Source organism: Pleurodeles waltl, chromosome 4_1, assembly GCF_031143425.1.
Source record: "Pleurodeles waltl isolate 20211129_DDA chromosome 4_1, aPleWal1.hap1.20221129, whole genome shotgun sequence".
Taxonomy (NCBI): domain Eukaryota; kingdom Metazoa; phylum Chordata; class Amphibia; order Caudata; family Salamandridae; genus Pleurodeles; species Pleurodeles waltl.
Window position 1 is genome coordinate 840986488 of NC_090442.1, and position 21514 is coordinate 841008001.

The 21514-nt window shown below is 40.6% G+C and overlaps 1 protein-coding gene across 2 annotated transcripts in view; it reads left to right on the plus strand.

The window, feature by feature from the left end:
* The first annotated feature begins 505 nt into the window (after positions 1-505).
* The window catches only part of SCYL2 (SCY1 like pseudokinase 2), a 349357-nt gene continuing 328348 nt past the window's right edge, over positions 506-21514 (plus strand). The window contains exons 1-2 of one of the 2 annotated variants that reach the window (XM_069229599.1): positions 507-594; positions 5756-5804. The gene's annotated coding sequence lies outside the window, so the exon portion shown is untranslated. Of the gene's footprint in view, positions 595-5755; positions 5805-21514 lie in introns of both variants that reach the window. The other variant, XM_069229600.1, reaches the window with a different exon arrangement.

Here is a 21514-nt window from a genome sequence, read left to right on the forward strand (position 1 = left end):
GGGAGGGTGGGTGATGCAGGTCTGTAAAGTGGGTGCCCTAATGGTCTATGTAGGAATGCTGCTTTTTAGGAGGGTGTATAATAGAGAAAAGGTAGCGCCTGCTAAACGATGGGGTTGTTAACAGGTTTAGCAGTGTGTACCTGTTTATTGACACTTTATGAACAACGTAACTTTGCGCCTGACTTGGGCTTGTTTCTAAACGGAGTCCGAGCATCTTACTTGTGAACGCCGTTGTAATTCAGTTAAAGTATCAGCTCTGTGTTGCAAACACTGTACCACAGATATTACTCATATAGATAATTGAGAAGGATCCTTTTATCTTAATTAATCCGCTCGGCGTCAGGTTGAGGTGAGCGACCGAACAATCGTTCTCCTAGTGTTATGGTTGGTCTGTCCCGCCTCCCTTGCCTCTCCCCGTCCACTTACAGAGCCAGCTGTCACAAGTAGGGGCGTGGCCTTCGGTCAGGTAACTGCGCATGCCCAGCGCACAGCTGGACGTGTTGTCACGTGATGAATTCGCTTCCGTGCGTCGCTTCCTGTGATGAGCCCTAGCCTCTACCGGGTAAATAAAGCGCGTGTTTTCGCTCTAGAGAGGTCAGTACACAGAAGGACTTTTTCTTTCCATATGTCACCTGTGTTCGTAACTGTCAAAGGGTGTTTATTTGTGGGTGTGAGGGTTAAACAGGAAGCCTGTGTCTTGAAAAGACAGCTGGCTTGAGACAATGAGTCACACCTTAAGTAATGCATGTTATTGAGTGCTGTGAAATAAGACTACACTAGTGACATGGAGGCTCGGGCTTTAGTGATTTTGGTAGTGTGAAAACAAGTGTAGCCACCGAACCAGCCAGTGACTGAACGGTGGAGATACTGAAGTTGAATAATAGACTTGTCTTGAGCTGCGTTTGGGTCATGATACATACTTTACGTCACATAAAATGCATGCAATAATATTGTCAGTGCAAAATATTTGCAGGATAAATCACGTAGGTGCCACGTGGATCCATGTCTTGTGTGGCGCTTCAGGCTGCCCAGGTGACTCAGTGCCTCAGAACTCTGCGAGTCCTGGAAAGAAACTCCTTTGTCTCATTGCGTGTCATGTAATGTGGTGAAACTTTACGGCAGTATTCTCATCATCATATTAGAGCTATGATAATATTTTCTCTCATTATGCCAGAGCGCATATTAGCCTAGGCTTGGGACTTTATGCCGCTCTGATTATTGATGGTTTTGAACGTATCAGTGCTATGTGTATCTCAAATCTTTGTATATACACAAGCTGTGCAACTGGAGAGGCTCTGTTTAACCATGTGCTCTCAGTCGGCTAGCGTTGTGATCACATAAGGGCTATGGGTATGCCAGCATTTTCATTATGCTAGAGTTCTGATTAAAGCACAGTTAAACATATATCATTGTCCATTAACTTCTTTTAGTTTCAAAGTGTGTCTTGTGTATTGCTTTAGCAAATCGACCATTAAGTATCCAATTCAATTTCACAAAATGTAATTTTATAGAAAATCTCACTATACTTCCTGTCTATAGCCTAAATTGCCACATGTGGATCAAGGGGATTGCCCACCCCCCTCCCCCCCAGCACCATCTAAATCTAGGATATACTTATTGCCACTTCCTGTCCTTGTAAGGATTTATATGTTGTTTTGTCATGCATTTTGTTCTAACAGGTCTGAGAGGGCCAAAAAACGACTCCAATGTGAGGAACTCCTCTTTTGTTACAAAAAGTGTATTTTTCCTTTTCGAATCAAATGATGTGTTACAGCCATTAAACACAATTTAATACTGTGTAGATTAGAGCACAAGCTTTTTGGTCCTGAAGAATTGCAACTGAACCTCTACGGGAATATCAGACAAGAAACATGTCGACTTTCACTAGAACCTAGGGTTCAATGCTTCCCCCTGTTTGTTCACCTGATTTTGTCATCCTCGACATGGGCAATTTCTGGTAATAAGTGACAACGGACAGCCCATAGCCACATTTAAAACACGTTTTCCAAGCTGCCACTTTCCCTCGCCAGACATTGAGATTACAATATCTCTGGCAAAGAGCCCCCTTGAGGGGCCCGCTTGGTATTGCACCACGCACCCAGCGAAGAGAAAGGCCATTTGAAGAAGCATGTCACTTTGGTGGGTGAGGGCCAGTGCATCATCCAAAGGGTGCCCTTTATTACTACCTGAAATCCACCTACCTTATCTATAATTGTTCTCTTTGCGGAGGACGTGTGCTGCAGCGTTAAAGTCTTCCCCAGCTCCCTCTGTTTGTTTGACATAAATGTACTCCTGACTAGGGCAGGAATACCATTTTTTTCCAAGGGCAGAAGGCCTATATCCATGGGGGCAATATTTCCAACCTGAAGAAAAAACAAATACACGTTCTAACAAGTGAACTTGCATTTACTCTGCAGATTTTCACTTGAACAAATATATGCACCTGCCAAAGGTTTCTAACGCTTACTTCTGCAAACTCGCATGAGTTCCTGAACGTCGAAAATCTGAATGCAAGATCACTGATCCGAGGGTAGACTTTTAAGACTTTCTTTAAGAATGGGACTAATGTTCATTTTACTATGATTTTCCATTGCTATTTTTTTTAAATATGTGAATGCATCAAACACACTTGAAGATAAAAACAATCCTAAAAACACTGTCATTTAGCACTCCTAACTTTGTTTCTTTCTCAAGGTGCAAATGTTGCTTACAAAATAAAATCACCAATTGCACTTTTATTATTTTGCATATGATATAGGAGCATTCTTTCAGCATTATAGGTATCCCCAAACTGTTAAATTTAGCAAAAATGTGCACATTTTCATATCAAAACCACTGTCATTAATGCAAGTTGAGCTTACAGCTCACTGTGTTTTTCAGAACACTCTTCCAAACACTAACAGTTTGGGTTAATTAACCATATACACCTTTTTGAAGTTTGTGTACATGTGGATGATTAGCGGGCCATAGCAGCAGGCAGTCATCTTGTTCTTTGGACATACTATGCATGCACTTTTGTTGTCTTTGATACAAATGTGTCCTGTATGTCTTCGCAACAGGAATACCACACCACTAACTATGCTTGCAACAGGTGTTCATCGGTCGACTCCATTGTCCCTAGGTCCTTTATGACTTGCATAGTGGAAATTCTGTTAGGGCATACAGAAGAATCCTTATTTATTTTTCCTGAAGGTGAGACACTTGGGTTACTCTGACAAGAAAGGTGAAGGGAGTTGTAGCGTTTTTCACCCATGCTTTACCACCCAAGGTATAGGTCAGTTCTCTTGTTACAGCCTTGGTATTGGTGCGATATGTCTTCAATCAGCCAACAGCTCCAACTGACCGTTCACTAGTCAAAAGCAACTCCGCACAAACACTGTAGTTCAGAACATGAAGTATGCAGCACATTGACATCATCACTAATCATAGTGCTGGCTAGCTGGATAGCGAGCAGGCTGTACACACATTTTCTCCTGTAAACATAAACGTAGTAATAATGCAGAGCTGTTAATAAACTGTAGAGGAAGAATTGACACTGAAAATCTAACCGTAGGAAAATAACGAAATCTCATGACATGAACACATATATATATATATATATATATAGGATAACTGTAAAATTGCTAAAATGCCTTAAGTGTAACACCATAAATCTACCCCCACAACCAATATGTAAATTCACGTACAGATTAATTAATTGACCTACCTGGGTTTAGCAATTACTTTTCTGCACATTCTCTTATCAACTTCTCCACTTTATCTAGTCCTAGTCACTAGTGCATGTTCTTGACATTTTTTTTCTCTTAACCTCCCCAAAATGTCCCTCATGGCAAATCTCCAGAATCATTTTTATTCATATTATCTGGTGGTACTACACACTCTCCTTTCAGCATCAATCTTTTGTCAACATATAACGTTTCCTTCACCGAACAAAACAATAAATGATTTTCTATAATTTTCTTTTCTAGCCACCCTTTTTCCACAAACTCCTTCACTTATCATTCGAACATTCTGTTCGAGACCATTCTTCCAGTTCTCCATTTCTGTACCACTTACCACTTTGTCCGAAATTCTGGCCTTCCAACATTCATTATATCCATCCTTTGGTAACTCCTTAATGGGTACTGAACTCAACACTCAAAAAATCAGCCGCCTTGTTTTTTTTTTTTTTTTCCTTGCACACTTTATACATCTCAGTTCCAGTTATACTTCGTCCGTGTTATGTGCTGCGGTTTTAGCAGCAGCACAGCAGCTGGGATTGAGAGCTCAGAGATTCATGACAGCTGAGTGTATATGCACATTAAGTAGCATTTCAACTTTTTACTGATGTATGGTGTTAGGAAGGAGAACACACCTTGTGCAAATACATATAATGTTCATCCTGTGACAGGAAATCCAGTAGGCTTGGCCCTCCAATAACCCCCCCTCCCCTAGATCAGGATCTGCATCTTTTTACGCTGTCGGTGGGTGCCGATTTTTTAATTGCGAGCATGAACTGATTTTTATATGGTTCGTTTTTAATGTATTGTTCGTATCGCATTTGAGCTACAGAAAAAAAGATATACAAGTACTTTTAAGATTGATGGAGGCAAATTATGACAGCAAAAAGCAAGGACTATGTGCAACATGCACTGAAAGCCCACACATCCTTGGACGTGGCAATACCTGAGTTAGTCCAGTGGAAGCTAAGGTTTTGATGGGAGCGCTGGGGAAGGGAGGAACATCCCAAATTTATCGTACCCTGAGAATTAACACACAGGACCCCATGGCCAGCCTTAGATCCCGATGGGATGGATGGTTGGAGGATGAGGATTGGCGTGATTCCATGATGGTGCATGATGGTCAGTGTACTGACCGTGTCATCGCGGCTCCGCCTCATCCAAACATATTATTTACATTGAGCCTACCTCACCTCGGACAGGGTGCATAGGGCGGGACTTCGGGATGATTCCCGGTGCCCCCGTTGTGCCCAACTGGGTGCCGACTTCTTCCACATGGTGTGGGCATGCCCCGTCATAGCGGGATACTTGGAGGGGGTGGTCAGTGAGCTGTCCACCATTTTAGGTACTGGGTAGAAAAGGCCTCAACTCCCGTTCTCTTAGGGGTCCTGGAGGGCATGGGGGCAGCCGGGCCGACTGTACATTTTTGGAAACAACACTGCTGGTGGCGAATAGAGATGTAGTTGCCCAATGGACGCGTGCAGCACCCTCCTCGCTGGCCCAATGGAGATGGGGTGTTGATTGGTGCGCCCAGCAGGTGAGGCCACTGTATGAGGTGGAAGGGTGCTCAGCCAAATACAGCAGCGTATTGGGGACATGCGCCGGGAATGTGGAAGTGAAATTTCACAAGGAGATGCACAGCGAGACAGATAATGTAACCATGTGGTTGATCCAACTATACTATATGGGCATGGAGAAATTTGATGGTCCTCTGAGCAGATATTATATGGGTGGATTCAATGTGATTTGTCCTTGTTTCTGTAGCGTTTAAAAAAAATAAAGTTGTTTATCAATAAAAAGTAAGGACTATTCAGGCATATCTAATGGTTTGTATACAATGGTGTGTAACACATGAAATGATGAGCAGCTACCTATTGCTGTACAGGTGTTGACACATGTATTTTAAAGTGAATTATAATTGAAGTACAGTATGTTAGAAGTAATTAACAGTAACTGTAATTTAACTCATGAAATATCTATTCATGTGTATATTATAGGTCAAATTATATTATTAAGAATTAAATTGTCATTCACAGGGGCTTGGATTCACCCTCAAGGAATATTGGGGACCTTTTATGGTATCTGGTGAGTACCATTGATGCCAACATTATAACATGCAGATCATACATATGTCAAGATGTCAGCACTTATACTTATCTTGCTGAGATATTATGATGGTTCATAACACAGCAAAAACCCTTCAGAATTTTCAGTCGCTTATTTAACATTTCGCCTTTCTATACACCTTAGGAGGTGTTCTCAGTTACTCTTTATAACAATCTATATATTTTTGCTGGAATTCAATGGAATTCAGTGTGGAGATCATAGGTTAATGCTCATACTGAAAGCCCTCTCAGGGTCCTGATTTTAAGGGGTGTGATAGAAATAATTGCAGAGGTTGTATTACTGGGCTAATTTGGCGGGGTGTAATGGAAGATGATCGGTTTCTGGGTGGGCAACACAGTGAATGTTCCCACTGTAAGTGCCCCATAAGTGAATCTATGTCTCTTAGCTCTTAGCCTGTTACTGATAAAGGTAATGTGGAACTGGCGTGATGGTTATTTTAGATTTGGTCATTTATTTAACGATTGTTCCTGCTCTTAGCTCTGCAGACCTGCTCGTAAATTACACATACCTGCAATGTGATGTGCCCTCAACTTTTAATTTACAGGGTTAGAGGGTGCTGAGTTATGGCTCAGGCAGAGTCTGTTTAGGGTTTTGTACCCATCCTCCCCCAACCAAAAGGCTTTTGAGTTACACTGAATATCTCACTCATCTGCTTAGTTTCAAGGATGGCATTCTTCATCTGCTGTAGGTGGACCTCCCCCATCTTTTCTGTCTTACTGACTGCATTGTCTTTCCTCTTGTTCCACTTCTTTTCTGTAGCAGAATACGAACCACATGGTTTGTTGCTCATAGTCTACATGTTTGATTGAGATATCTCTTACATAGTATATGTTTTTGCTTGTGGTGCAGTAAGGTGGATTGCCATCTCATTAGCCAGTGTTCGGAAATGAAACATTCGTCAAGTGGGTATTTAGCCATATCCGTTTATGGTGATTCTTTGGTTCCTAATTTTATTCAGCAATTGGGAATCGCCTGATCTGATGATAACCTACTATCAGATTATATTCAGGAAGCCTATATTGTAGACAATCATAAACTGGGAAAGTATCTTTCTAGTTTAACTTCAGTTATAATTTGCCTGTTATTGATGCTAATTCTCATGATATGGCTTTGTTTCCGACTCTCGCAGAACGGATATGGCTCATCTTGTGCATTCCAAAATACAAATTCCTTGCTACCCATCACTGTTAATTTCACTCTAAAGGTATTTGAATCAGTTTCCTAAATCCATTGATTTTACTATGGGAGCATGGGTGTACAGTTCCCCCCCTCTCTGGTGTTAGTTTTCTCCTCCCTCTCTGGTGTTAGTTTTCTCCTCCCTGGCTGGGGTAGCATGCACTTCTTTCTATAATCTTTTCGTTTTTTGGGAATCCTGGTCCCCAAAGCAGCATCTCTTCTTCATCTCCTTTGCATCCATTTCAACTGATATATTTCTGTTAATCTTTTCTCCGTTCATTCTTCCTCAGATTCTTATCTGAATGATCGGAAACAGCCCACACTCTGTTTTTTTGCTAAGCTATTGAACTTTGAGTCCAGTACAGTGGAATTTTGCCCTGATTTATTTTGAGCAGTCTCATAATGAAAGATTTTTGACCGGGGCTTCTGCTGTGAAGTTTGGGATATAGATGTTGCACTCTAGTACAAATAGTCCTGTCCTTGCTTCTGTGGCAGGACATTTCTGTCTGTTTTCTCTGTTTGGTCTCGTGAACAGCTCAAGTTTATATTCAGTGGGCCAATTGTTTCTCTCTTCGCCACTGTTCAGAGTTGTCTTCTTGTCCTCCCCTTTCACTTCTGTTGTGACTTCTCTTTAGCTACACTGTTCCTTCTTTCACCTATGCAGACCGGCAGGGTAATTATCAGCACAAGTGGGCTGACATGCCCTGCAGGTTTAACTCCCAGAGTGTCTGTGATGTCTACGTTTTGGCTTATCTAGAACATGTCTCTGATCTAGTGCTCCAGCAGTCTCCAAGCCATTTGAATGCCACTTACATCCGACTCACCAGTTTAGCTTCAAGAATGATGTTCGCCATCTGCTGCAGGTGTGACTCTTCCTTGTTTCTGCTCTTACCTCACTGCATGGCCTTTCTTCATATGCCACTTGTTTCCTTTCACACAAAATACTAGTGTTTTGTTGCTCCCATGTAGAGGTTTGAACGGTATATCTCTATACGCTCACATGCCTTTTTTTTTATGGTACAATATGGTGGCTTACCGTGTCCTTCGCCAGAGGTCCGAAGAGCATCAATCTTCATCTTGGCTTTTCTTTGACACTTATCTTTGGTGGTTCTTTGGGTTCTCATTTTAGTCCGTTATTTGATGTTTGCTGATAAAGGTCAATGTCGGGCTATTGTCAGGGAGCACCTTTAGTATTGTATTATATCTGAAACTTCAAAAATATCCTAGTTTAACTGTTGATAGAGTTTAATGATGCTGAATTATACACATTTAGACATGCCATTGTATTTCAAGCAGTTGAGTAGGTTGATTCATTTAGTGTTGTAAAACAGAATTGCCCATTTATCTAAGGATAAATAATGAACATCAACATCTATTTTTTGCTCTTTTAATCTTGTCTGAATTTTATACATTATCGTCAAATCATGGAGATTTGAGTTTGAAATATTGAACTTTAGGTATCGGATATCTTGACATACTCTTATTAAATGACACTGTTCAGATTTCTTCTTTTCTTGGGAATATTAAGGCTATTTTGACATGTTGGGCTCAGCATTATCGCATCAGAAAGGAATGGTCTTTGAAAAGTTTGACAAGTTTTATGAGTTGTCATTAAGCTTCTTCATTTTTAGTCTAAAATATTTTTCTAAATACTGGAGGCAAGTTTCTTATTGAATTTATATGGAAGGATAGCAGGCCCATCATTGTTCAAGAGCTTAATGTCATAATGGAATTCAGGAAGGAAAGAAAAAAAATGATCTTTCATCAGAAGAATGGTAGATTTGCTACCCTCTTAGTCAGGCGGTTTACTTGGGCCCTTTTTTATTACAGCATCTTGCAGAGGTTGACTGCTCCCTGCCTGCGTCGTGCTTGGATCACATGATGTCCTGGAATGGCTGAGCTCTGTTTAAGATCATTCAGAACCCCAATGATCAAACAGAATGCTAGCAGGTTTTGTTGGGGCTCAAGATGTTGTATTTCCACAGGAGGGAGGTAGTGAGAAGCAGATCTGTAGTTTCATGTTAATTGCCTCGTACATCTTTCTTAGGGAATTTTGAGGTTTGGAGCTTGGCTCGGGAAAGATTATTGTGAATTCAGTTTTTGGAAGATGCACCTATCAGATGTACTTTCTTTTCAACTACTTAGGCAGCCCAATGTCCTTCTGGATTCAAACTTCTGGAGACTGATTAGGGGTGGGGAATCTTTCAGACATTGATGAACATGTGGGTCTATGTGGGATGGGCCAGGTAGCGACTAGACTAAATGCCCAGGTTCCACGTTTCTTCAGTTGGAGACTGGACCCAAAACCAGAGGAAATATTAGCATTTCATCATGACTAGGGGGAAAGACGTCTATCATGACTCACACCCCCAACATGATAAATGAGAGCAAAAGCTCAATTGTGGGGACAAGAATTGAACCTGAAATTGATTACTCTGCTCTGAAGATCCCAAGTCTGTGTTCCTGTCCTGCTAGATCACGAGGCTCTCTAATCCTAACTCTATGATTCTTCATCCACATTTACCAGTATTTCTGGTGGTTTCTTTGAGTAACCCTTGTCCACTGGTCCTGCATGGTTTACTTTACCAAGTAGCTTGGGGATGTACTGAAAAAGATAGCAAATCCCAGGTCTTTTGGAACAAGTTGGATCCCTTATCCATTAGGCCCCGTCTTCAAGAACAATTAAAAGATATATGTACCTGTATAGAGCTACTAATCCAGTTGATGCTTGGAAAGGAGTATTGAAACGTGGTCAGATCGGTGCATTTATTAAATATTTTCTTACAGAACTGGTCCAGATAGGATTGGATTATAGGGCAAATAATTCCCTCAGGTCAGCTATTTTTTGCAGAGTGCCAGTGCATTAGGTTCTGATAGGAGCATTCTGAGTTTTGCAAAATACTTAGAGGGTTGACATTTTATGGTATGAGGGAGGGAATAATGAGATTTACAGAACTTAGATATGACCATCTTTTGGAGGTGAGAAAAGTTTTGAGGTTGTTGGTAAGATGGCCTGTAAGTGAATATATTTTGAGAAACTAAATGTTGGTCAGTGTCCATGCTTCTTTTTCCTTTCTCATGCACAACCATATCCATTGTGCAAGCATTAGGTTTCTCTGTTAGAATGCTTTCCCCAGATGGTGTGACATTTACAGTTGCCAGAAGGATGACATCGTGTAATGTAATGTTCCATCCCTTACCTATCCTTCCCAAACAATCCTCAGGTATGTGTGTGAGATGTCTTATTATATATGAAGTGATTGAGAATTAAGAGCAGTAGTAGCTAGCTAGACCGGTGCATGTCCCAGTCAGAAAGTCTTTTGACCTTACGTCTTCCTCCACTATGGCTAGATAGGTTATTATGAAGCAGGTATTGATGCTTCTACCTGTGGATCGTAGTCAGTGAGTTGGGCGACGGCCTTTTCATCCTTTCTTGTGGGAAGCAGGATAGCAGGCATTTTGAGGATTTTGGGTAAATGTGACATTTTTAGTGCTTAGAAGGCCTTGAAACGGCATAATCCTCCCATACAGTCTCAACATAGCATAACAATGAAATGGGTCCCGCATTTGCTAGAGTTAGCTATTAGCATTGTCAATTTCTAACAGGACTTTTCTTGGCACATAAATTGTAATGAAAAGTAAAACAGTTGACGTAAGTGAGCCGATTCAAAGCTCCATAAGCATGAACGCTAAGGAGAGACACAAAAGGAAAAAGGAGTTCACTAACAGTCAAATGTATCGTCAGTCGTGCAATTATCCATGCAGCAGGGTCAGTCTGCAAGGCAGTAACAAAACCGCCCAAAGAAGGACAAACGTAAAGCATTTACCAGTGATAATAAAGGATTTTTGAAAGGTAAGCCCAGAAACAAGTGAAAATTGTAGGCTTGCTGTGGGCTTGGTTAAAAGCCCACAATACTTACAACAGGTCAAATTGCTTGCTCGCTTGACCTGAAAAGGCCCTAGCCCTTGAGAAGGGAAGTTTGGATTTTATTGAGGGCACTAAAGGGAGGATTATTCCATCTTCTGGTAAACAGTTGTATAGTTCTGTATTTGCTGCATACCCAGAACTCATTGTTATGTTCTCACACCAGGACAAGTCACTTCCTAAAATTTGGTGAAATCTCAAGGTTGGGAAATGCAAAGAAAATGCAGAATTACCACAGGTTTCAGTATGATAATACTTATTGTGCATCAATTTCCCATTTTACTGGGAAAACCGGGGTCCCACTTGTATTTGGCAGGTAATTCCATATTCCAAAATTACAGATACTCTCGCTGTCAATAGTTTCGGGCTCAATATAAGTGATGCTCCATTGCTGCAAAGCATTTAATAATTCCATATGTATGAAAGCGATTTCGGATGGGATACCCTCAGGAGTCTGCATCGCCACTAGTTTGGAAAGAATTGGTAGCACCAAGGCTGGAGTAAAGAGGTTTCTTCCCACGTCTCACTCTTTATCTGTAGGTAAAAGCAAAAGCTAAGCATGAAGGTCCTAAAACAAGCATTTTGTTTTGACGGGTACAGACCGATTTAGCTGCGTGGCAAACTCATGTAATCAGGACCAAAACATACAGGGTTTGAATCAACCCACTTCAGCTGTTTTAGTTTTGCTTGGGTCAGCCCCCTTAAGCCACTGCTTGAACAAAGCGTTAGTCACATTTTGGATCAGGCCTAGGGAGTATTTCAGTTTAACATTTTAACATTTGGCTTTTAGGTGTGTTAGTCCACTTGCTTAAAGAGTGCCTGTCATTGTATTGCACAGACAATACCCATCTTTATCACATTTATATTGCTCACACTACCATAGGGTTTCTTGGTGATGGTGTAATTTTTTCTAGTTGCGTAACTCAGGTGTGTCGTAAGAACTTACTTAATCTTTAGACAATTGAATTGGTGCATAAAGGGCTCTGAAAGTAGTTTCATAATGGTGGCCTTCAATTGAGAACAGTTTGCTGTCAAAGATTTAAATAGATGCTGGGAAAGCAGTTAAACTTTTTATCCTGACTGTGGAGGGATATTATGAGATGACAGAAATAAATTTAGGTTGTATATGTAGCACCCCAGCCTGAGAGGAATTCTGTCATGAACTGGCAACTAGTGCAGTGCTTTCTCTGGCCTATGATACATTATAACTGCTGCCAAGATGAGTGATGAAACAAACTCCTGCATTTTGTTCATTTTGAGGTGAAGAATTTGACTTGCTGTAAATTATGCGTAGAGGTAGTTGCAGTAATCTAATTTTGAGATGATAGTGGCGCCAAACATTATGAATTTTTTGTGTGGAGGAAGCCTGGTAGAATGTGCTTTCATTTGGCCAGTTGATGAAAAAGCTGCTCTTCTCTTTTCCCACCTTAGTAATAATGGTCATTTCAGCATCAGAGATGATTCCTATGTTCTTGATACTTGAGGAGGCTCTGTTTTGATTCAAGATAGCAGCCATGAGTAAAGTCAGTAGGTTGAGGCTCCCCTTAGTCTTCAAAATGTTGACTTCTGACCTTAGTTCTCCAAGTAGAATCCAAGTGTCAATGGGGCTATTAACAGATGGAGCTTACACGGAGTACATTCACAGGGAGACGTTTCTTAGAGAATATAGTGACTATAATCAAGCTGTGTGTTGTTAACAAAACAAAAAAGCTAAATGTTACGGAGGACTCTGAACTCTAGAGCAGTGGTTCTGAACCTGTGTTCCGTGAACCCCTGGGGCTCCTCAAAGCTTTCTCAGGGGGTTTGGGATAGCTTGTAAAATTAAATAATATTAACATATTAGTTCTCAAGGTTTCAGTAATGACTCCGTGAGGGGGGCAAATTCCAGTTATGATTTAGTGGGGGTCCCCTGGTTTCAGTAATGATAAAGTGGGGGCCCACAGAAGTCAAAATGTTGGGAACCGCTGCTCTAGAGAAGCCATAAGAAGGGAGGATGTTTAAAGGGGCACAAAGAGACCTGTTGGATACGCTAAGCTAGTAAGTGAGGAAGGAACTGAATCATCAGATGGCACAAGTCAGTTTTTGCCACTTGGACAACAGTTCTATGAGGATGGAATTATCCATGGTACTAAATGCTGTGAACAGGTCAGGCTTAACCACCAGACATCCCCCCTTCTTGTCTGCCAATCTCATGGTGTCATTCCAGAAGGCCAGAAAAGTACTTCTGTTCCAGTGTTATCTCCAGAAACTTGATTGAATGCATCAAGATGGTGCAAAAGGTGTGAAATATAATTTTTGTCCAACATCTTAGCTAAAGCATGTATATTGGTAACTGTCCTGAAACTGGAGTTTATAGTAGGTTCCAGTTTTTGGCGCTTTTTTAGTATTAAATTAACTAGACTTTATAGTTGGTGGTCTTGGCCAGTGCTTTCGCTGAAGGAGCTGTTGATAAGGTAACTCTGGTGATGAATGTACCTCCTGGAGAGAGATGGGAGTTTTGTCTAGTGGCAGTTTTGACTCTTCTAAGGTAGCACAGATGGTTAATATTCCAGCTGCAAAGAACGTGTATCATGCAAAGAACAGTATTTTATGTGCATACTACAGTGGGTTTCTGCTTTTGTTACAAAGATTATTTTATTACTGTGCAGTTCAAAAGTTACGATCGTTATCTATCACAGTGAGCTATGAACTACCATCAAAGAGCTGCATGCACATGCATGGCACATATTAGAAAGTTATGTTTTTTCCCCAGTCTTTCATTATCCTTTTGCTGCTAAAAAAAGGATTGCTTGCTTATAAATACATTCTTATTATTAAAGTCAACGCTAACCGCAGTGTTATGTTCTGAATGCTGAGTTTGTGCTTCTCCAGACCAAGCACTGTTAGAAAATGCCTACCAGTGTGAATGACATGTGAATCCTACACCTTGTAATCCCCTGTAAAGTGCACCAACACCCTACACTGCTATGCGAGGTGCTATAAAGCAAATGAATTGCATGTGACAGAGAGGCTGTGGAGGGACAAGAGGCCTTTATGGTACTTCCTTTCCTCACCACATATTTATGTGAAAAAGCTTTCTCAGCTCTTATGTACCTAAAACATAAAAACAGAAATTGCTTTGAAAATGTAGAATCCGACCTGAGGATCCAGCTTTCCTAAATAAAATCAAACATTGAAACGTTAGTTGTCCAGATGCAGCGCCAACCTTCCCATTAAAATGTTTTGATTTTTGCATATTTCTTTTCAATACAAAATAATTATATTTTTAGTACTTCAAGTATTTATTTGGCGTGTACCTGTTTGTGTATTATTTGCAAATTACTGCTTTAATGTTTGAATTCAAATTGCACAAATTGCTTGGTGGTCCCCGGCTTACAGTAGTGATTCAGTGGGGGTCATCAGGAGTCTAAAGGTTGGGAACCACTGCTCTAAGGTAACTATAACTTGTGCCTTTACCCTGCACTGCTAGAACTACCCCATATACTACATCACTCATAACATCTATGATATGATTGATAATATCACTGTAATATTTGCAGTAAAATTATTGATGAGAAAACTGTGAATGGCAGGAGCGCGAGTTATAATTAGCTTAGGGGATGAGTTATAGTTACTTGAAGTAACTCTATAACTGCTGAATTTATATGGTTTTGTGCGAGTAAATTCAGAACCTAACAATAATTTTCCTGTAACCTTTGGTTTCTTAAGTGAATTTCTATGTTTTTTTAATTATATTTGCTAACTATAACGTCCCTGTAACCTTTGTTTTTTTTCAGTGAAAATATATATATATATATATATATATATATATATATATATATATATATATATATATATGATAACTTTTGTATAATATGGCCTGTCACTGTATACTATGGTATGGCCTTTTATTCTGTAGTATTGTATGGCTTGTCATTGTATAGTATGGTTTGGTATGGTATTGCATGGCCTGTCATTATATTGCATCGTATTGTATGGTGTACTATGGCCTGTCTTTGTATTGTACAGTATGGGATGGTGTGGCATGTGATAGTATAATATGTTAATCTTTGTTTCAATGTAAACATTAGGCTACGAGAGGAAGTGCAAAAAGAGCGGCCAAACCAGCAAAAAAGCACTTTACAATATTACGTTTTTTTATGCTAGCATGTTCTATCCAACCTGTAACCATGCTAACATAAACCAATTTAAAAGTGACTTTGTTTTTTTGCATAAAACATTGTAATCATGCTCAAGACAGCCTATAAATCATTAAACTTGGACCAAAAAAGCACTTTTAGTACCATGTATCAAAAAAGCACTTTGTTACAAACTAAACCAGTGATTAATTATAAGTGATAGTGCAAAGCCACACAGGCAGAGCAGGCAGGTGCTACATTTAAAGTATATTAATTGTGTTGGCATATGCGGCATGTCAGTGGATCATTTAGTTAGACCCGAAACCAGTGTGCTGTAAACTGTGGTTTCAGTTTGTAAACAGAGGTGGGCGGTGGGAGCTATATCGATTTGTTCAGAGGCACCTGGTGGGTAGCGCAGTTCAAGCCAACATGTTTTAATCCATGCCAGCACAGATTATGTAACCTTAACTCTTTGTAAAATTAGATCTCTTTGGTCTCATTGCAGTCCTTTTAAGGGGTAAACAAATACTTCTAGCAGATTGGCTGATTTATAGACAGCAAGTCAGTTGACTGTAATGGAAAATGGAACATACAGTTACCAGCATAAAATAAGAGCCTCAGCAACCCCTGTTTGCAGTGTAAGATCTCAAAAAGTCCAGATTCGGTATTATCGAGGTCCCTCAGAATATGAAAAACACACACACACTCACTCTGCTGCTTACTTTGCTTCTAAGTAATTTTACATCTAAATGTGATTGGTGCTTCTGATGGTTTTCTACATTCACAGTGATGTTGCACCAAGGGTAATTGTGCTCTTTTACATTTGTAGCCAACCAAATGTGATGTCCTTTTGATCCACAACTTTTACGTCTTACAAAGACATTGTCTCTCTGTACCAAGTGATTGTCACATAAACGGGATCCCACGCTCCTGCTGACTAACTGTGATGTTGTACCGAAATGTGATATTTGATGCTAATGTGTTTTTGTACTCAAGTGTTTCCATACTTCTTTTCATGGTGCATCAAGGATCACTTTGCACCTAAATATTTTTTTATTAGTAAGGACATGCCCTCAGCTACACTTTCACTTTGTCTGAAAGATCACAGAAACAAATTATTATCCTAGAATACCATGTGAGCTAAAAACCACCCTGGTAGAAACCCAGAACTTCCTAAATCAATCATCTGATATTAATCTCAAAATCTTTGCTAAGCTGCTTGATGCCCTAAAAGTGTCTGGCTTTGCTACAGATGCCATGACTGCTATCTCTACTAACTACCACCACTAGCTCACCCTCCTGTGCCCCCCACTCCCAATCTCTCCATTTAAACCACACACCCCTCAGTGAATGAAATCAGATAGCATAATGCCAGTTGAAATCAAGGTATTGTGGATCATATTTTCATCATAACCTGGAACAAAGTGATTCACATGAGTTGTGATTACTTTCTTCACACTTTGAAATAGCCGCTTAATACTTAAATCTGTTAACTACTTCCCAAAATGAACTGTTGGACATCAAACTGATGCTGATCAACTGTTTTGGGTTGATGCAAAGTCTGAAAACCATATTCTCCATCTTTGTCCCCCCCACAGTCTTCTCTTCCAGCTAAACTGCACTCTACACCTTGTCCTGATTAACTGGGAACTCCAACCAACCCAGCGCTTTGGAGCATTTATCCACACATATTAGCTATAACATCCTCCACAAACCCAAAAACTATGATCAATAATACAACAACATGTCCTATTGCAACTGGCCTCAGACCCGCATGTCCTAATCTCAGTCATAGATCAGTCTGCTGAAACAACGTAGGAAGATGATGGTGATGGTGATAGTGTTATAATTAATATAGGACTCTACTAGACATAGATTTGTCCAAAGAATGGTAGTACTGGAACATAAGAATCATCTCTTCTCAATCCAGTCACCCAACTCCTACATACCTAATCAAACCTGTCCTACTGGACCTTAGGTTTGTAGCGGGTAGCGGGTAATGCTATAGCTAGATCTGCTCTCATCCAAAATTGTAACCCTGATGCTATTGCACTCACAGAAACCTGGTTCTACGCAGCCCCTGTACAGTTGTCTTGCCACTAGGATGCAACATCTTCCCCCTTGTTAGACCAGAAAAAAAACTGGAGTTGGGTTAGTTTTGGTGAAGTTACCTTGCTCTACAAGGAGCCCTTAAATGGAAATGATCTACTGATGCTGAATGTTTATTATCACCTGCATAGCTGCAAAAATAATTTTGTTGATGTGTTTCTTGATTGCACTGAACCGCTCATCTCCTCTTGAGATCATATACTGTTGTATGGTCTCAAATGGCGGTAGGAAAAAGACTAAGGGCCTGATTTAGAACTCAGCGAACAGGTTACTCTGTCACAATGGTGATGGATATCCTGTCCTCGGAAATCTAAATCCGATAGGATATAATAGGATTTAGATTTCGGCAGACGGGCTATCCGTCATCGCTGTGACTGGAGAAACTCATCTGCCAATATTTAAATCAGGTCCTTACACATTAACACATTCCTCTTCAAATCTCTCCTGTCGTGTAAAAACCTGCTACAAAATTACCCGTTTCCTACCCATTATAAGGGCTTTGACCCTGTATGTGATTTTCATAGAGGAACAGCATGTGAATCTCTCTTGAATTGACACAACCACCTTCTCAATTAAAAAAATCAAAAAAAAATCTTGACCTTAACCCACATTCACATGTACGACTGGAGGCAGAAATGGTAAAATCTATAGACTGCACACCTTGACAGCAAGCATTGGCAAAGCTAATAGGACAGGTTTAGTGTACTAAAGCATGCACACACAAGCATGCACTGGTGTGCAGATTGTTTGTGCTAGGTCTCTGTGCAAACTGACTCTTTCTGTGATTCCTGTTGCTGAGCCGTTTTTATTCCCCAAGCTCACTGTGCTGCTATTTTTGTTTTATTTCCTAATTTTTTTGTACAGCTTTGATGTCCCAGAGTATTCACCAAGCCACAAAAAGGAAGCCTTACTAAAACACCCATGGATTGGGGGCTTTCCTGAAACTATGCAGGCTCCATACCCAGTTTTCGAATTCAATAGCATCCTTTAGTTCTTTGCCATATGGGAATTATGGAGAACACAATTTACATTAAGAAATAAAATATATTTACCTGATATTACTTAGAGTACAGTACCCGTTGATCTAAAATCTTAGGGAGAAATGTTAATACTTTTAAATATTCTTATTGGAGTTAGCCTGAAAGCAGCAAATGGAAAATTGTACCAGTCATCATATTGTTGGTGGGCTCAGATTCTTTTTGTTGTCGAATGTATTTCTCTTTCCCAAAAAACATCATAAATTGTAGAAGAATAAAAGAATGTGGAACTAAATCTAAATTTTTCTGTTACCAGAGCAATCCTCCTGCTGATTGTACCAAAGCATTGTCATTTTGTTCAAGTCATGACTTACATTTGGTATTCATTTGTCACTTCTCTTTTCTTAACCATTCATTCTTCTACATAGCATGCACACTTGCAGGTCTGTAACAAAGCACAGTATTGTTGCATTTCCTTTTAATAGACAATTATTACTGAGAGTGTACTGTTTGTTTGAGGTGTAAGAAAACTGATTATTAGTTGGGTGGTATGAGTCCTTTCCAAGGAATAAGTACAACATTCTGTTACACCCAACACACACGTTTGATAAATAAACCTGGGCTGGAATCTAGGGCACAGAGCAAGGAGACTTAACATAATGGAAAGTGGGTAAAGTATTTAGCTGTACCATAAAAACTTAAAAAGTCAAAATGCAACTCAATAAAAATCCTGCAACCCAATTTTGAATACTAGGACAAAGGTAATAAAAATGAGCCTCAAACAACTGAAATCCAATTAGGGAACTCAAAGTTATGATTTTGTTTTAAGTTTTAGGGGGGGAAAAAACGCCAAGAAAAAGTAAAGCACCAATCTGAAGTCTTTGTTAGCTGTAGATTAGGATTTAGGTTCGATTTCAGACTAACTGTGATTGAGCAGATGTCAGACACACCAAGCAGTTAATCCTGGTCCATGTTTAAAAAAAAAAACAAAAAAAAAAAAATGTTATTTTATATAACTTTCTGGCTTTGTGTGGGAAATGGAAGTTTAAATTCTCCAGGGGTGCTAGCTTGCAGGTTGTATCTTGCAAAGCCCTCTTGAAGCCAGATAACTGTTGGATGAGATCCCACAAGAGCCAGGAAACGCTCCAAGTGGAATAATTCAAATTTCCCAGCAGCCAAAGATTTCTCGTCAGGTAGATACTTTTTACATCTTCACCCACTCAAGATTTCTACCTCCGGACTTAGTGGCTTTTTTTGGAGCTCAAAATCCTATAGTGGTTCAAGCCTGTATCGAGTGAAGTCTTCTCAAAATCAGACACCTTTGCCACAAGGTCTCGCAGATGCTCCAGAGGTCTTGAAGTCCAAAAATGCTCCCAATCCCAGCTTTTCAGACATTCTGGAGCAGTTCTTCTTAGGCACTTGTAAGACTCCCAGGACCTCCGGGAGAGCACTTACAGGCCAGGATTCACTCCAGCAAAGGCCACCAACAGGATCCAGTCCAGAGCCAGTTGCTACTGGTCAGCTGGTCACTCCAGAAACAAGCATTTGCAATGCATAGGTCTAGCATTTGTGAGAGTTAGAGCTATTGGCGTTGTAAATGCCTGATTGGTCTTTCTTGCCACATAAATGGGTCAACCCTGCCTCATAATTTGATCCTTTCCTGCCACATAATTCCAGTGGCCCTGCATATAGCTGAAGCACTTCCATTGACCTTTTCCATTCATCTGCAGCAAAAAAAATGAAAATTTTGCCATTTAGGATCCTAATTTAAATCTGCCATGCTAATTAGAATAGAATACCACTTTCACCACCCCACCATCAGTTGCTGGCTAGTTTTACGAGTACAGTGAATATTGTGGCTGATGTCTATTTATAATTGGAAACTTCAGTAAAACGTAGTCAAAGCTTATGAAAATAGTTTCTGCTCAGTCATGCTCATAGTAGAAAAGCCGGCATTTAACAAATCCACAGGCAGTTTTCTGGCTCCTTCACCAACTTGTTTATCAGAAGAATGTGCAAATGATGAATAATGGGGAGTCATGGTCGTCTGCATCTTGGAACACCACCACCCATAATTTACGGAGAGGAAAGCCTGGGCTAAATTTAAGCCTTTTTTAGCATGTGCACCTGTGATGGCTGGCAGCACAAAGTGGGCACTTCCTGCCTCGGATCAGATTGGAGCTGCTGAATGCATGATTGCAGCCTGCAGTGTGGCTGGTTACAAATCGTGGAAGCAGGCTGGATCTGCCTGGAGACACTCTATCTGCTCACAGCCACACTCAGGCTTTGTCTGGGGCAGTTTGTGTCAGAGAAGGAACAGTCTCTGGCGCAGCACTGCAGTTACCACCACAATCATAATGCAGCTCGTAAACATGCATCTGGGATTAATGGAACAGGTCATGGCTTGTGTTCGTGCACACCACAAATCCCCCACATGCATACTGTTGCACAAGAAATGGTTTACATCAAAGCATGCAAACTGCTTTTCAACGTAGCATGCTTAAAAGAGAAGCACAACTGCTGTTGGAGAAAGATAATGATCAGCAGGCTGCCAGCGGTGACGCCAAGTTTATTACATTTTAAGAGCCTCGCAACGTAACTGTTACTCATACAAAGCGCTGTAATACCGCCGATGGAGATCGCGCTTGAAACTGCCATGGCCGCGCGATGCGAAAGGTAGAAACAAAAGAGAAAAGTAGTTTGCCCACACTAAAGTATATGGGTGATCGTGTAATAAGCTATGTAACAGGGTCAGTCTGCAAAGCCGTAGCAAACCAGCCTCAAGGTGGGACAAAGGTATGGCATTTACCAACAACATCAAGGGATTTTTAAAAGGCAGGCCCAGGAACAAATGAAATTGATGGGCGCAAAGTGGGCGTGGTTAAAGCCCACAGTATAGATGACAACACATCGAAAATCAGTGCTTGCGCACTGCTACGCTTGACCTAAAAAGGCCTTTTGCAGCTTGTTGTGTCCCTGTAGCCAAACAAGAGGTTAACTAACTGACCCTTGTAGTCTGTTTCTCAGTTCTTGATACATTTGGGATCAGGCCCAGCCCTTCAGATCTCCACAAAAGTCACAGACAGCAGGTCCATTTCTCTTCTGTTCTACAGGTTCAGATGTGCTCTGATGATATGTGGATGAGGTGTATTGGTGGGAGAGATGGCGGGCATACCACAAGATGCAACGTCAGGCTTCCCATGCTACCCCTGACATCTTCGGAGAACAACGTTGCCTAGCGCTGAGAAATGCTAAGATCCCCGGCCTTTGAGCCTTCCATTTCACCAACCATCACTCAGCCCAGATACTATTTTTTCCTCCAACTCAGAGCCAAAAGACGGACATTCTTCCGATGAATCCATC